The sequence below is a fragment of the Callithrix jacchus genome, chromosome 8 (genome assembly GCF_049354715.1).
Source record: "Callithrix jacchus isolate 240 chromosome 8, calJac240_pri, whole genome shotgun sequence".
NCBI classification, from domain to species: Eukaryota; Metazoa; Chordata; class Mammalia; order Primates; family Cebidae; genus Callithrix; species Callithrix jacchus.
Window position 1 is genome coordinate 19,494,070 of NC_133509.1, and position 14,668 is coordinate 19,508,737.

The 14,668-nt window shown below is 37.0% G+C and overlaps 1 protein-coding gene across 2 annotated transcripts in view; it reads left to right on the top strand.

Moving 5' to 3' along the window:
• The window catches only part of ARIH1 (ariadne RBR E3 ubiquitin protein ligase 1), a 122,503-nt gene that overhangs the window by 51,181 nt on the left and 56,654 nt on the right, over positions 1-14,668 (top strand). The gene's annotated exons all lie outside the window — the stretch shown is intronic.

The window sequence follows — 14,668 nt, forward strand, 5'->3', positions numbered from 1 at the left end:
GGTGGAAGCATAGGTATAAAAATAATCTAGAGCACAGCTCAACAGCAACAATGAAAGTGATAATAAGATGATACCTCCGTCTTTTGAAAGAAAATCTTACCTAGAATACTGTATTCATGGAAAATACATTCATAAACAGTACATTTTAATTAATATAAATGGTTTTATGTTGTACCTAGTTTTGTATCTTTTTCAAGCCAGTCAGCATTTTGTTGATTGATATTTCAAATATGTATAATTGTTATTTAAACAACTGTGTCTGTGAGGGGAAAAATATTGCAGTATGTTATACTTTGGAATTTATAACCTGGAATGCATAAGGAGCTAAGCATTCATTGTAAAAGTCTCAAGTTAGGAAAAGAGCAACAAAATAAATACAGAGAAAATACAAGGATAGAAAGAGCAAACTATAATAAAATAGAAAACATGCAGTAGAAGGGGTCAAGAAGCCATAAGTTTTTTTGTTTGTTGGTTTTGTTTTCTGAGACAGAATCTCACTCTGTCAGCCCAGGCTGGAGTGCAGTGGTGTCATCTCAGCTCACTGCAGCCTCTGCCTCCTGAGTAGCTGGGATTACAAGCACCTGCCACTATGCCCAGCTAATTTTTTGTACTTTTAGTAGAGACGGGATTTCACTATGTTGGCCAGGCTGGTCTTGAACTCCTGACCTTGTAATCCACTTGCTTTGGCCTCCCAAAGTGCTGGGATCCAGGTGTGAGCCACAGCGCGTGGCCCCAGGTGGTGTTTTTTTGTTTGTTTTTTAAAGACTGATATTTTGTTGAGGTTAGAAAAATGAGAGAGCCTAACTAACCAATATCAGGAATGAAAACTATCACTAGAATCTTGTAGATGGTTAAAAAAGAAAACTCTTGAGATTATAGACAACTGTTAAAATTTGGTATTTTAGATGAAATGGGTAGATTCCTAGAAATAGGCAATATTCCAAAACTGACATAAGAAATAGTAAACCTGTATTCTTATTAACTGTGAAGAAATGAAATGCATAATTTAAAATGTTTTTATAAAGAAAAGTTGAAGTTCAAATGGTTATACTGGAAAGTTCTAGCAACATGTAATATAACAGTAAATTCAACCTTATATTCTTCTAAAGGACAGAAAAAGAGGATCTTCTGCTTTCTTAATGGATATTATAACCTTTACATCAAAACCCAAGGAAAGATTACACACCAGTTTCTCTCATGTACGTAGATACAACCCCCCCCCCCGCCCACAGACAAAACAAAAACTGGAATGATTAAAAAAAACCTTAAAATATTAGTAAATTTAATTCAGTAATATATATGTAAAAAGAAGGGTAACCCAGTTTGGCCACCTGAGGTGAATCCTGGGAATGCTAGGTTGGTTTAACCTGAAACAACTTAGTTTGATTGGTCACTTGAACAAATTAATGAGAAAACCATTTCAGTAGATGTTGAGCATTTGCTAAATATCAGCAATTATTCATGATTTTAAAAAATAAGCTATTAGCAGTCTTTGTTAACCTCATAAATCTTAGAGAAACATTTGTAGGAGATATCATAGTTTATACACTGAAACGTTGACAAGATTTCCCTTTTAGATGGAGTTCACGATATCCTATCTCCAGTTCAGTTCAGCATTATACTAGAAATGATTCTAGCCAGTAGTAGAACATCAACAAATGAAAATACAGTGTTGAAGAGAAATGTCTGTGTTTTGTGGGGTTTCTGTTTTTTTTTTCTGAGATAGAATCTTGCTCTGTCTTCCAGGCTGGGGTGCAGTGGGGTAGAGTGGTTTGATCATGGCTCACTGCAACCTCCACCTCCCAGGTTCAAGCAATTCGCCTGCCTCAGCCTCCCGAGCAGCTTGGATTACAGGTGCCTGCCACCAAGCCCAGCTGATTTTTGATTTTAGATATTTGAAAGTCCAGAGATGGGGTTTCCCCGTGTTGGCCAGGCTGGTCTTGAACTCCTGAGCTCAAGTAATCCCACCTGTCTTCAAAAGTGCTGGGATTATAGGTGTGAGCTACTGGGCCCGGCCCCTGGCTGTTAATATTCACTGACAGTGTGATAGTATATATGGAAAAAATCAGAGTCTGCAGCTAAATTGTTAGAATAAATGTCTTTACAAAGAAATACGAAAATTTTATTTTTTTTCTTTGACCCAGTAATTTCACTCTCAGGTATACATCCAGTAGAAAGAAATAACGTGCACATCTACACTGAAAGTCCTATATAAGACCGGTGGTAGCTCATACCTGTAAACTCAGCAATGTGGGAGAATTGCTTGAGGCCAGGAGTTAGAGATCATCTTCGGCAACATAGTGAGACCCAGTATTTATAAAAAATTAAACAATTAGCCTGGTTGGGTGCACTTGTAGTTTCAGCTACTCAGGAGGCTGAGGTGCTAGGATTGCTGGAGCCTAGGTGGTTAAGGCTGCTGTGAGCCATTTTCCCGTCACTGCATTCCAACCTGGGCGACAGAGCAAGACCCTGTCTCAAAAAAGAAAAAGTTATATGTAAGCACGTTCATAGCACTGTTATTCATACTTCAACCTGTAAACAACCCAGATGTTTATCACTGTTAGACTACATAGATAATTATGGCATATTGACAGAGTAACTTGTTTCAGCAGTGCAAAATAAGTGAATGAAAGCTATAAGCCACAGCATAGATAAATCTTAAAAACATACTGAGTGAAACAAAAGGATCCTGTCTATTATATGGTTATACTTACATAAAACAAAAACAGTTGAAACTAAGTTTATATTGTTTAAGGATGCATATTTAGGTGGTGTAACTATTAAAAAAAAAAAAAAAAAAGCCAGGACAGTGATTAAAACAGTTGAAACTAAGTTTACATTGTTTAAGGATGCATATTTAGGTGGTGTAACTATAAAAAAAAAACCAGTAGTGATTATACGTTGGGGGGTGGGTGTGTATTACTAGCAGTGTTCTATTTCTTGTGCTGGGTGGTGGTTATATACTGGTGGTGTTTTATAACAGTTTGTAAGCTGCATTTTATGTACTTCTCTAGGATTGTGTTACTGCAAAATAAAAATCATTTGAAAACACGTATACACAGACATAGGAAAAGGAGCAATCTTAAAGGGAATGTCCAGCTTGTTTTCTGGACATGTAGAATTAATAGTTCCTTTGTACCTACAAGTATAGCTATCATTTTGCCTAAACAGCTTTTCTCACTGCTTTCCTAGGCGCTGGTATAGCAGATCTACCCTGAATTTAACTTAGATAGTGTTAACTTATTTGACTAGCCTCTGCTACCTTTGTGATTTCTGCCACATCAATGCTATACTCCCCAGGATTGAAAACCTTGTGTACATTCACTCCATTCTGTATGTCTATGCTTATAACTGTATATTCCTTGGGATGCCCTCTACTCTTCAGGCCTCAATTTTAAGAGCTGTAGCTTTGTACAAAATCAGAGCGTATCAGTAATGCTTTATTCTGGGGTTCTACTCATAGACATCATCTTCAAATAACTTTCATGATGCCTCCTTTCTTACTATTCTCTTCTTATTCTCTGATCATCTTCTTCTCTAAATTCTTACCACATTTACCAACTTGTTTCAATTTCTTGAAATTAGTTACTGTTTTCTTCTCTAGAATGCCCCTCCTGCCTCTTGCATGTTAAGTAGCATGTCATATAGGTGTTCATCTCTTTCCTTCAAAAGAATTGACATGCAACTAACTAGCATAATTCCTACATCGAATATGTGAGGGAACTGTGTAAAATGGAATTTAATTACGTGCTACCTTGTGTTTTGATCGATAATTTGTTGTTTTGACGTAGCTAGTTTTTAAACATACTTGTTTGATTGATAGGCTTTCAACTTTTACAACCTGAGGACTTCCATTAAATATATTGGAAAAAATCATTATCAAAACAATAAAATGACGCTTCTTTTTATGTATTTGAAACGGTATTCCTCTTCAGTTGGAATCAGATCCACTATTACATGAATCACAAGTAGTGTGTTTTATTTTCTAAATAAAAATGTGTAATAGGAGCAAAAAACCAGTAAGCAGAGGGTATAGACTTCCTTTAATGCATATATTAGGAAAAAGCCACTGTCTTTGTTTTTTGTTTTTGTTTTTTGAAGTAAAAATAGTTTTTTAAAAATAATGGTTCTTGTTGTTTGGGGACCATAGTCTCTTTTGAAAAAGTAATACAATCTTGAACCTTGTCCTGGGAGTAGGGGTTGGGGTTGCGGGGGTGGGTTGGGGCAGAGAACATTTGTAAATAAGTTATAACGTTTTGGATTCTGCACAGTTGTTGAAGTTCCAAGGACCTCCGATTACAAATTCATGCGTTTGATAAACTTAGTAACATTGAAATAATCATAATCAAGCCAGAAGTCATAGACAGTCACCAGCAAAGATGACATGTGTTTGTAAGGTGGCTGGAACACCCTGTGAAAATCAGCATCTGTGTCTTCTAAAGCCTTTATTATAGAGATTTTCTCTGTTCTGTGTTAGAAAAAGAATAGTCATTAGATTCTTTTGTAAATATCCTCTGTAGTTTTATTTTTATTTTTAAAATTTTATTTCTAATAGAGATAGATAGGGTCTTGCTTATATTGTTCAGGCTAGTTCTGAACTTCTTGGCTCAGGCAATCCTCCCAGCTTGGCTTCCCACAGTGCTGGGACATAGGCAGTGAGCTACTGGACATAGCCTTCTTTTTTTTTTTTTTTGAGACGGAGTTTCGCTCTTGTTACCCAGGCTGGAGTGCAATGGCGCAATCTTGGCTCACCGCAACCTCCGCCTCCTGGGTTCAGGCAATTCTCCTGCCTCAGCCTCCTGAGTAGCTGGGACTACAGGCACGTGCCACCATGCCCAGCTAATTTTTTGTATTTTTAGTAGAGACGGGGTTTCACCATGTTGACCAGGATGGTCTCGATCTCTTGACCTCGTGATCCACCCACCTCGTCCTCCCAAAGTGCTAGGATTACAGGCATGAGCCACTGCGCCCGGCCCATAGCCTTTTTTTCTTTAGAAATATTACTTACCACCATAGTTTACATCTACCTTGAAAACTCATATGAGGAGCAATAAAATGTTATTATTTTAAAAAGCTTTTTGATTAGCAGAAAAATTTTTTTTAATTGCATTTTCGGTTTTGGGGTACATGTGCAGAACATGCAAGATAGTTGCATAGGTACACACGTGGCAGTGTGATTTGCCGTCTTCCTCCCCTTCACCCACATCTGGCATTTCTCCCCATGCTATCCCTCCCCAGCTCCCCCCGCCCGCTATTCCTCCCCTATTCCCCCCAACAGACCCCAGTGTGTAGTGCTCCCCTCCCTGTGTCCATGTGTTCTCATTCATCACCCGCCTATGAGTGAGAATATGCAGTATTTCATTTTCTGTTCTTGTGTCAGTTTGCTGAGAATGATGTTCTCCAGATTCATCCATGTCCCTACAAAGGACACAAACTTAGCTTTTTTGATGGCTGCATAATATTCCATGGTGTATATGTGCCACATTTTCCCAGTCCAATCTATCATCAATGGGCATTTGGGTTGGTTCCAGGTCTTTGCTATTGTAAACAGTGCTGCAATGAACATTCGTGTGCATGTGTCCTTATAGTAGAACGATTTATAGTCCTTTGGATATATACCCAGTAATGGGATTACTGGGTCAAATGGAATTTCTATTTCTAAGGCCTTGAGGAATCACCACACTGTCTTCCACAATGGTTGAACTAATTTACACTCCCACCAACAGTGTAAAAGTGTTCCTATTTCTCCACATCCTCTCCAGCATCTGTTGTCTCCAGATTTTTTAATGATCGCCATTCTAACTGGCGTGAGATGGTATCTCAATGTGGCTTTGATTTGCATCTCTCTTATGACCAGTGATGATAAGCATTTTTTCATATGTTTGTTGGCCTCATGTATGTCTTCTTTTGTAAAGTGTCTGTTCATATCCTTTGCCCATGTTCGAATGGGCTTGTTTGTTTTGTTCTTGTAAATCTGTTTGAGTTCTTTGTAAATTCTGGATATCAGCCCTTTGTCAGATGGGTAAACTGCAAAAAGTTTTTCCCATTCTGTTGGTTGCCGATTCACCCTAGTGATTGTTTCTTTTGCTGTGCAGAAGCTGTGGAGTTTGATTAGGTCCCATTTGTCTATTTTGGCTTTTGTTGCCAATGCTTTTGGTGTTTTGGTCATGAAGTTCTTGCCTACTCCTATATCCTGAATGGTTTTGCCTAGATTTTCTTCTAGGGTTTTTATGGTGCCAGGTCTTATGTTTAAGTCTTTAATCCATCTGGAGTTAATTTTAGTGTAAGGTGTCAGAAAGGGGTCCAGTTTCTGCTTTCTGCACAGGCTAGCCAGTTTTCCCAACACCATTTATTAAACAGGGAATCCTTTCCCGATTGCTTGTTTTTGTCAGGTTTATCAAAGATTGTATGGTTGTAGATATGTTGTGTTGCCTCCGATGCTTTTGTTCTGTTCCACTGGTCTATATCTCTGTTTTGGTACCAGTACCATGCTGTTTTGATTACTGTAGCCTTGTAGTATAGTTTGAAATCTGGTAGTGTGATGCCCCCCGCTGTGTTCTTTTTGCCTAGAATTGATTTGGCTATGTGGGCTCTCTCTTGGTTCCATATGATTCTTCCTAACCATGAACATGGAATGTTTCTCCATCTGTTTGTGTCCTCTCTGATTTCGTTGAGCAGTGGTTTGTAGTTCTCCTTGAAGAGGTCCCTTACGTTCCTTGTTAGTTGTATTCCTAGGTATTTTATTCTCTTTGTAGCAATTGTGAATGGCAGTTCGTTCTTGATTTGGCTTTCTTTAAGTCTGTTATTGGTGTATAGGAATGCTTGTGATTTTTGCACATTGATTTTATATCCTGAGACTTTGCTGAAGTTGCTTATCAGTTTCAGGAGTTTTTGGGTTAAGACGATGGGGTCTTCTAGATATGCTATCATGTCGTCTGCAAATAGAGACAATTTGGCTGCCTCCTTTCCTATGAATACCCTTTATTTCTTTTGAAAAAAAATTTAAGCAAAATTTTTTATTGTTAGCTGGATGAGGGGGAAGTAAGAGGTCAATTTACTATTCACTTGGCTTTTGTGTATTAGGTTTTTCTGTAGTCAGTGAGTATTTGATCCTTTTTGGAAGATGGCATAATTTATTATGTTTCTGTTATGATTTTGTGAATTTGAGCCTAGAAAGAGTTATCTTAACATCTCTTTCACTGTGGTTAGTTCCTTAATCCACCTGCCATCATCTTGGCTCAGAACTAAAAAGGTTAAAGTATGCAATAGGATTTTTGTGAGACCACTTGAAAATAGTATTAGTAGCTGCTCTGTCAAGCATTCTTTTGCTTAGCGGTAAGCAGACTCAGGAGATTTTATTACAATACTTTTTTTTTAAGGTTTTATTTTATTATTATGCTTTTTTTTAATTAGGCTAATAAGAAAAATCTTACAGCCTCAAAGTATGCTACTTTTTCTTAAAAATATGTGAAGAGTATGCTTATTTAGCTTTAAAAACTACATAGAATACATTTTTTTTTAAAAAAGATTAGCATAAGAAACCTAAACCTTTTATTTTTTAATTTTTAATATTGTTTATCTTTTCTTCTACGAAATCTAAACCTTTTAAAGCAAGCTGTTACAGACTGGTGCAAGTTCTCATTTAATTTTTTTTTTTTTTTTAAATAATGGCTAAAAGCTTTCCTTAGGAAAAAAGGTTGTCTGGCTAGGCATGGTGGCTCACGCCTGTAATCCCAGCACTAGGGGAGGTTGAGGGCGGGGGGGGGGGGGGGGGCGCGGATCCACGAGGTCAGAAGTTCGAGATCAGCCTGGCCAACATAGTGAAACCCTGTCTCTGTTAAAAATACAATTAGCCAGGTGTGGTGGTGGGTGCCTGTAATCCCAGCTACTCTAGAGGCTGAGGCAGGAGAATTGCTTGAACCTGGGAGGCAGAGGTTGCGGTGAGGCGAGTTCGCACCATTGCACTCCAACTTGGGCAACAGTGAGACTCCTCCTCAAAAAAGTTTTCTATCCTTAACCCCTTTAATCGGTTATGGTTCTTTGGAATTCTGAACTTACTAAATAGAGTTACGTAGGTATGCCAGACATCTTACATTCTTTTGAATGAATATCTTTAAAAAACACAAAGAATACAGCAATAAGTTTTAATTTGTTTGAAAACTTATATTCTGCCTCAGGAACCCTTTGAAATGTAATTTTTTATCAAGGTAACACAATCATGATTTTTCTAAAGTCCAATAGGTTCCCAAGAATTATAAAGGAAAAATAGTGCTCCAAACTCTCAGTTCTGATCCCATTCCACAAAAGAGAAACAACTATTTATTTTAGTATTTTTTATGACTTACTATTCCATACTGCTGTTTCAAGAGGGCTGTTTTTATACCATGTGTTACTTTTGCTTTTTGTAAATGTGACGGCAGTTCTTGTTTATATGATTTAAATGAATTTAAGATATTCCTTTGCTCCTTCGATATTTTCCCTTAAAGGTACATTTTCTAAAAGTAGAAAAAGCTACATCATTAACAGGTTAATGTGGGTTGGGGGGGAGTTGAAATGGCAGTTCTTAAAAGGGTTTTGGCATCATGGATTTTGTTCTTTGTCAGAACTACAAGGTATAGAATAATTGTGACTTCTCTAGCATTTTGAAATTGCAGTCTGATACTCATACACTGCCACATGCAAGTGTTAAAACAAAAATATTTTGGTCATTTAGAAGTAAACATTATGTGTATATGCATTTTCATCATGGATACAGATAATATATAATATGTTTTTATTAAGTTTTCATATGTGTGTTTATTTTTACTCCCTCTCAGGCTTATAGCAATTGCTAGTTGACTTGCAGATGTATAATGGGAGCATTAAAGACTGGACAGAGGACTGAGCTCTGGTGGTTTAAGAATAAATGTAGAGGCTGGGCGTGGTAGCTCACACCTGTAATCCCAGCACTTTGGGAGGCTGAGGTGGGCAAATCACTTGAGCCCAGGAGTTTGAGACCAGCCTGGCCAATATGGTGAAACCCCATCTCTACCAGAAACACAAAAAACACAAAATAATTAGCCGGGTGTGGTGCCACACATCTGTAATCCCCGCTACTCCAGAGGCTGAGGAACAAGAGACGTTTGAACCTGGAAGGTAGAAGTTGCAGTGAGCCAAGATGATACCATTACAGTCCAGCCTGGGTGACAGAGAGACTTTGTCTCCAAAACAAAAAACCACAGAATACAGCATAGAAAAGCCTACTGTGTATCTTTTAAGTTGGTTTAACATTTTGCTTTTCTGATTCTATTGTGCTATTATGAGAATTAGTACTTCTCCAATAATGGTTGGTCTTTATGAAGTATGAAGACTTAGTAGCTTTTAAGATAAAATTAACTATTAGAATGACAAACAGTGATGCCACAGTAACTCAGGATTCAAAAAGAAACACTAGGTAATGGTGATCCCCACTAGTCCCATTTCCTCTCTTCTTAACCAGACATAAGAGCTCTTAGGCTGTAACTTTCCTGCCTTGAAATTTAATTCATATTATTTGGCATGTTTCTCTATAGCATGCAAGTAAAATGAAAATTTAAGATCCAAATATTCTGGAAAGTTGTCCGAGTGTCAGCTTTTTCAACTTTATTTCTGTAAATATACTCAATGTGCAGAAAGAATCCTGGAGAGAAGAGAATTTAATAGTCTACTCAGAAACTACTTAAATCTAATGATGTTTTTAAATTGACATAGAATTATCTATATGAAAATTTTAATGTAGGCTGGGTGGCTCATGCCTGTAATCCCAGCACTTTGGGATGCCAAAGCAGGCGGATCATGAGGTCAAGAGATCGAGACCATGGTGAAACCCCGTTTCTACTAAAAAATACTAAAATAAGCTAGGCGTGGTGGCGCACGCCTGTAGTCCCAGCTACTTCCGGAGGCTGAGGCAGGAGAATTGCTCGAACCTGGGAGGTGGAGGTTGCAGTGAGCTGAGATTGCGCTACTGCACTCCAGCCTGGCGCCTGGCAACACAGCGAGACTCTGTCTCCAAAAAAGAAAAAGTATATTTAGTGTAGAGAAATATAGGCCATGGGAGTAGGGGATAGATACCCTGCTTATGCCCTTTCTTCGCTAAGGAAACGCTGCACTGAAGGAGAAATCACACTGCTGCTTTGTTTTTATTTTGATCAATACAATTTCCGGAAAAGGATGGACAGGGTTACAGGGAAGGAGAGAAGCACAGTCCTAGGATAAGCTTTGCAGTTGTTTTAAGTCAGTCAAGCAGAGTAGTGTTTGGTTAGCTCATAAACAAGATGCCTCAACTGCAGTGCTTCACATATAGTCAGTTCCTTTTTATTTTGGTCTGATTTTCAGAAGCAATGGTTTACATAGAAGTCAGCAAACTGGAACTTCCAGATAGTACCCAGGTAAACAGTGTGGGTAGCAAGAATCCAGCCTATTCTATGCCTGGACTACGATCCAGGCATAATAGTGTTAAATAAAACAATCATAATTAGAAGAAATCAGCTTTAAGGAAATTAAACATAGACTCTGAGATGAGAGATCAAAGGTAAACTGATAACGGTGAAAAGGAAACCGACCAAAAAAATGAAAGGATAAATAATGGTCTTGTAGAATTTGAAACCACATTGATAGCAGAAAGAAATAGAGCAGGTATTACAGAAAATAGGTCTGGAAGACAGGAAAAGGACAAAGAAGTTAGTAGCAAATAGTAGACATGTAGGACAAATTAAGAAACTGAATGCAGATAAAGCACACACTTAACAACTAAAGGATCTTGAGGTAATTGATATTCAAATGACAGTTCAAAAGATAAAGTTTAATGCTTAGAATAAAGCCTAGTGGAACCACTAAAGTTCCAGAATAAAGAATAAAATCAGAAAATTATTTTGGCCACAGAATTCCTCAGTAACAACAGGTAACAAGAAAATAGAACACTGTCTCTATATGAATACTGAGGAGGGAAAGGATTTTGGCCAAAGTAAGCATTCGAATACATTTAAACATTAGAATTATGTCTAAGTAATTGGAAGTGATCAAGTTTATGAAACAAAAAGCAGTTATCATTTTTGAAAGAAAGGCTACATAATATAAAAACAATGTACTTAGTGGAAAAAATTATATAAAATTTTAATCAACTGGGAAGAGCTTTAGGAACTTCCAGCCAAAATCATAGGGGTGATTGATGTATTATTTCAGATTCATAAATTAAGAAATGCATTTACGTGTTAATTACATAGGCAATTCCTAGTAAAACTAAATTAGATTTTAGTAATTTCCAAATAATCCTTGTGGAGTAGAAGTAAACAGACCATGTAATAAATACAGATCAGAACAAATACATGAAACTTTGATAAAAGAAAAAGATTTCTAGGCCTACTGCCCCCAAGAATATGAGTGGATTCTTAGCTTCCCACTCATATTTTATTTCAGATATTTAGCAGTATTTGAAAGTTCATTTGGTGGCTTCTAGAATGGATCAAAAAGCTATAAACTCCAAGACATGTGTAGTGGTGTGCACCTGTAGTCCCAGATACTCAAGAAGCTGAGGCGGGGGTATCCATTGAGCCCAAGAGTTCAAGGCTGTATTATGCTATTGCACCTGTGAAAAGCTGCTGCGCACCAGCCTGGGCGACGTAATGAGAGCCTAACTCTATTTTTTTTGAAGCTATAAACGTCAGTATACGCTATTTAAAAAAATGCTGCGAACACCAGTTCATGCTATCTAAAGCAGAGGAATTCAGATTGACAGTAAAATAACTTAAAATACCTGAGAATAAAGTTACTGAAAGATGTGCAAGATCCACATAGTGAAAAAAGGTTACAAAACTATTGAGAAACTGAATAGGCATTGGAGTTAAGTAAATTGAAAGATACTTTGTTCTTGGCTAGGAAGACAATATTATAGAGTCCGTTCTTTCAGTCAGTTTATTCTTGATATAATTGTAGTAAAAGTTCCAACAGGATTTAAAAAAAAATTTAACAATGATTATACTTACCTGAAAAGTAAACAATGATACTTATTTCATTAACTTGAAGAAACAAATATGAAAGAATAGCAGACCTGTAATCCCAGCACTTTGGGAGGCCGAGGCAGGTGCATCACGAGATCAAGAGATCGAGACCATCCTGGTCAACATGGTGAAACCCCGTCTCTACTAAAAAAAAAAAAAAAATACAAAAAATTAGCTGGGCAAGGTGGTGCATGCCTGTAATCCCAGCTACTCAGGAGGCTAGGCAGGAGAATTGCCTGAACCCAGGAGGCAGAGGTTGCGGTGAGCCAAGAACTCGCCACTGCACACTCCAGCCTGGGTAACAAGAGCGAAACTCCGTCTCAAAAAAAAAAAAAAAAAAAAAGAAAATTCTATAAGAGAAGAATGATAAAAGGATCTTTGTCAAATAATTGAGAATCAACAACTATAAGAGCAGGCAAGTTAGTGGACTAGAAGGGAGAGTCTAGGAATAAACTTGTCTAAATATGAAATTTTGGTATATGACAAACAGATCCTTGGAGTGAGGTAGTGAGCTACTGTTTAAGGAGAAACTAAGTGCTTATAACATGCCCGTAGACATTAGAGCTCCAGGAATAATACAGTAGTCCTCATGGGGTTTACATTCTAGCAGAGCAAACACAAAGAGTAATTACAGTTAGTAATGTTTTAAGTGCTGCAAAGGCCTACAGAGTAACAGGATGTAATTCAAGGGAACCTTATCTAATAGGGGTAAGAGTGAGAAGCTGTCAGAGATCACTTATTTGAGGAAGTCTGAGGTAAGCTGAAACCTAAAGGTGGGAAAAAGTGTTTTCAATATATGAAACACCCTTCAATAAATTACCAGATTTTTGGATTGCAATGAAATGGAATCTCAGCTTTACTCCTTATTATGCAAATATAAATTCGAAGTGAATCAACAGTTTTGATGGAAACAATTTAAAGGTGAGATCTAAATCATTAATAAATTTTTGTTAAAAAATATCTTTGGCTGTAGAGGTCTTTTAAAGTATGGTATGAACTGCAGAAATCACAGTGGTGTAGCATGATAAATGTGCCTGCATAAAAATTTTAAAGTGGTAATTAAACACCATTAAAGAAGGTTCAAAGACAGGAAAGAAATTGGGGAAAGAAAGCAACCCATGAAACAAAGGTTTACTCTTCCTCTTTACAAACTGAATTTAATAAGGAATAAGTATTCACCTTCACCAATAAATAAATAAATAAATGAATAAATGAATGAATGAATGAATGAATGGTTAAGTCTAGATATTTTTTCCCATCTGATGGGCCAAGATTATAATCTAGGATTGCTTATATGTGGCACATGTAAATGTCCTTCTGAAAATAACATTGGTTAGGTATATTATAGTAAACAACTACAATGTAATATTGTGCAAAAATGAAAAATGTGTACATTTAATGACAAACATATCTGTTAAATATTATCTAGTGAAGAAAGCTGGTTATAAATCTGGACTAGAGTGTTATTTATATGAAGTTATGGACACATGTCTGTGTGGCTGTATATGCATAGAATGCTGTCTAGAATGTTAACCAAAGAATGAGAGTCATTAGTTCAGTGTTGTCAGATTTTGGATTACAAAAGTTTGTCTTGTCTTGCGAGCATTTATAAAACAAGGTGTTTAGCTGGTTTATGAATTTATATTTAGTGTTAGTCTATTATGCTTTCAGCTTTTCAGGTAAAACTTGGGTTTTTTTGTTTTTGTTTTTTAATTTGAGAGTCTCGCTTTGTCGTCCTGGCTGGAGTGCAGTGACACTTTCTTAGCTCACTACAACCTTGCCTCCTGGCTTCAAGTGGTTCTCATGCCTCAGCATCCCGAGTAGCTGGGATTACAGGCACCCACCACCACGCCCAGTGTTGGCCAGGCTGGTCTTGAACTCCTGACTTCAAGTGATCCATCTGCTTTGGCCTCCCAAAGTGCTGAGATTACAGGCATAAGCCCCCTTGCCTGCTCTATGTTTTCTCAGAGATAGAATTTGTAGGAAAGCATTTAATTTTCTGCTGTAGCTATATTCTCATTATCTGAATCATCCGAGACATTAACTTTCTATTTGTATGAGTTCCTGATAACTTTAACTTTCTGATAGTCCTCCTTTTTATAATCTGTTTGCATTTCCATTGATAATGAGTATTTCATTGAAATATGTTATTGTCAAAGTATTTATAAAGATATTTATTAGTCTTGGGAGAAGTGATATGGTTTGTTCTCATCTGAATGATTTTTCTGGAGGCACAGTAAGATATAGTAGCCTTTGACACAAAGCCTAAACAAGACCTTCATTACAAATACTGGAAATTTCTTCTAAGTATTGATTACTTTTAAAACTGAAAATCTCCTGTTTGTGTATAAAGAGTATTACAGTTATTGAAACCTGGACTTACAAGCCAAAAATTAATTGACCAAATTGTGCATTAATATTTTTGCTGGTTATATTGATTTTATAGAATCTATTGCTTTTCCCTTTAGAATAGTAAACTATTTCAGGAGGCCAGGGACCACATGTCATCTGAATTAATGGGAAACATTGTGCTAAGTACTACTATCTTTTTTTCCCCCCTTTCTTGAGGTCTGCTTCTCACTACTGTGAGGTTTAAACTTAAACTTCTGTTAAGAGGTTTGCTATTTAGTTAAAACTTTAGATAGTATTTGGCA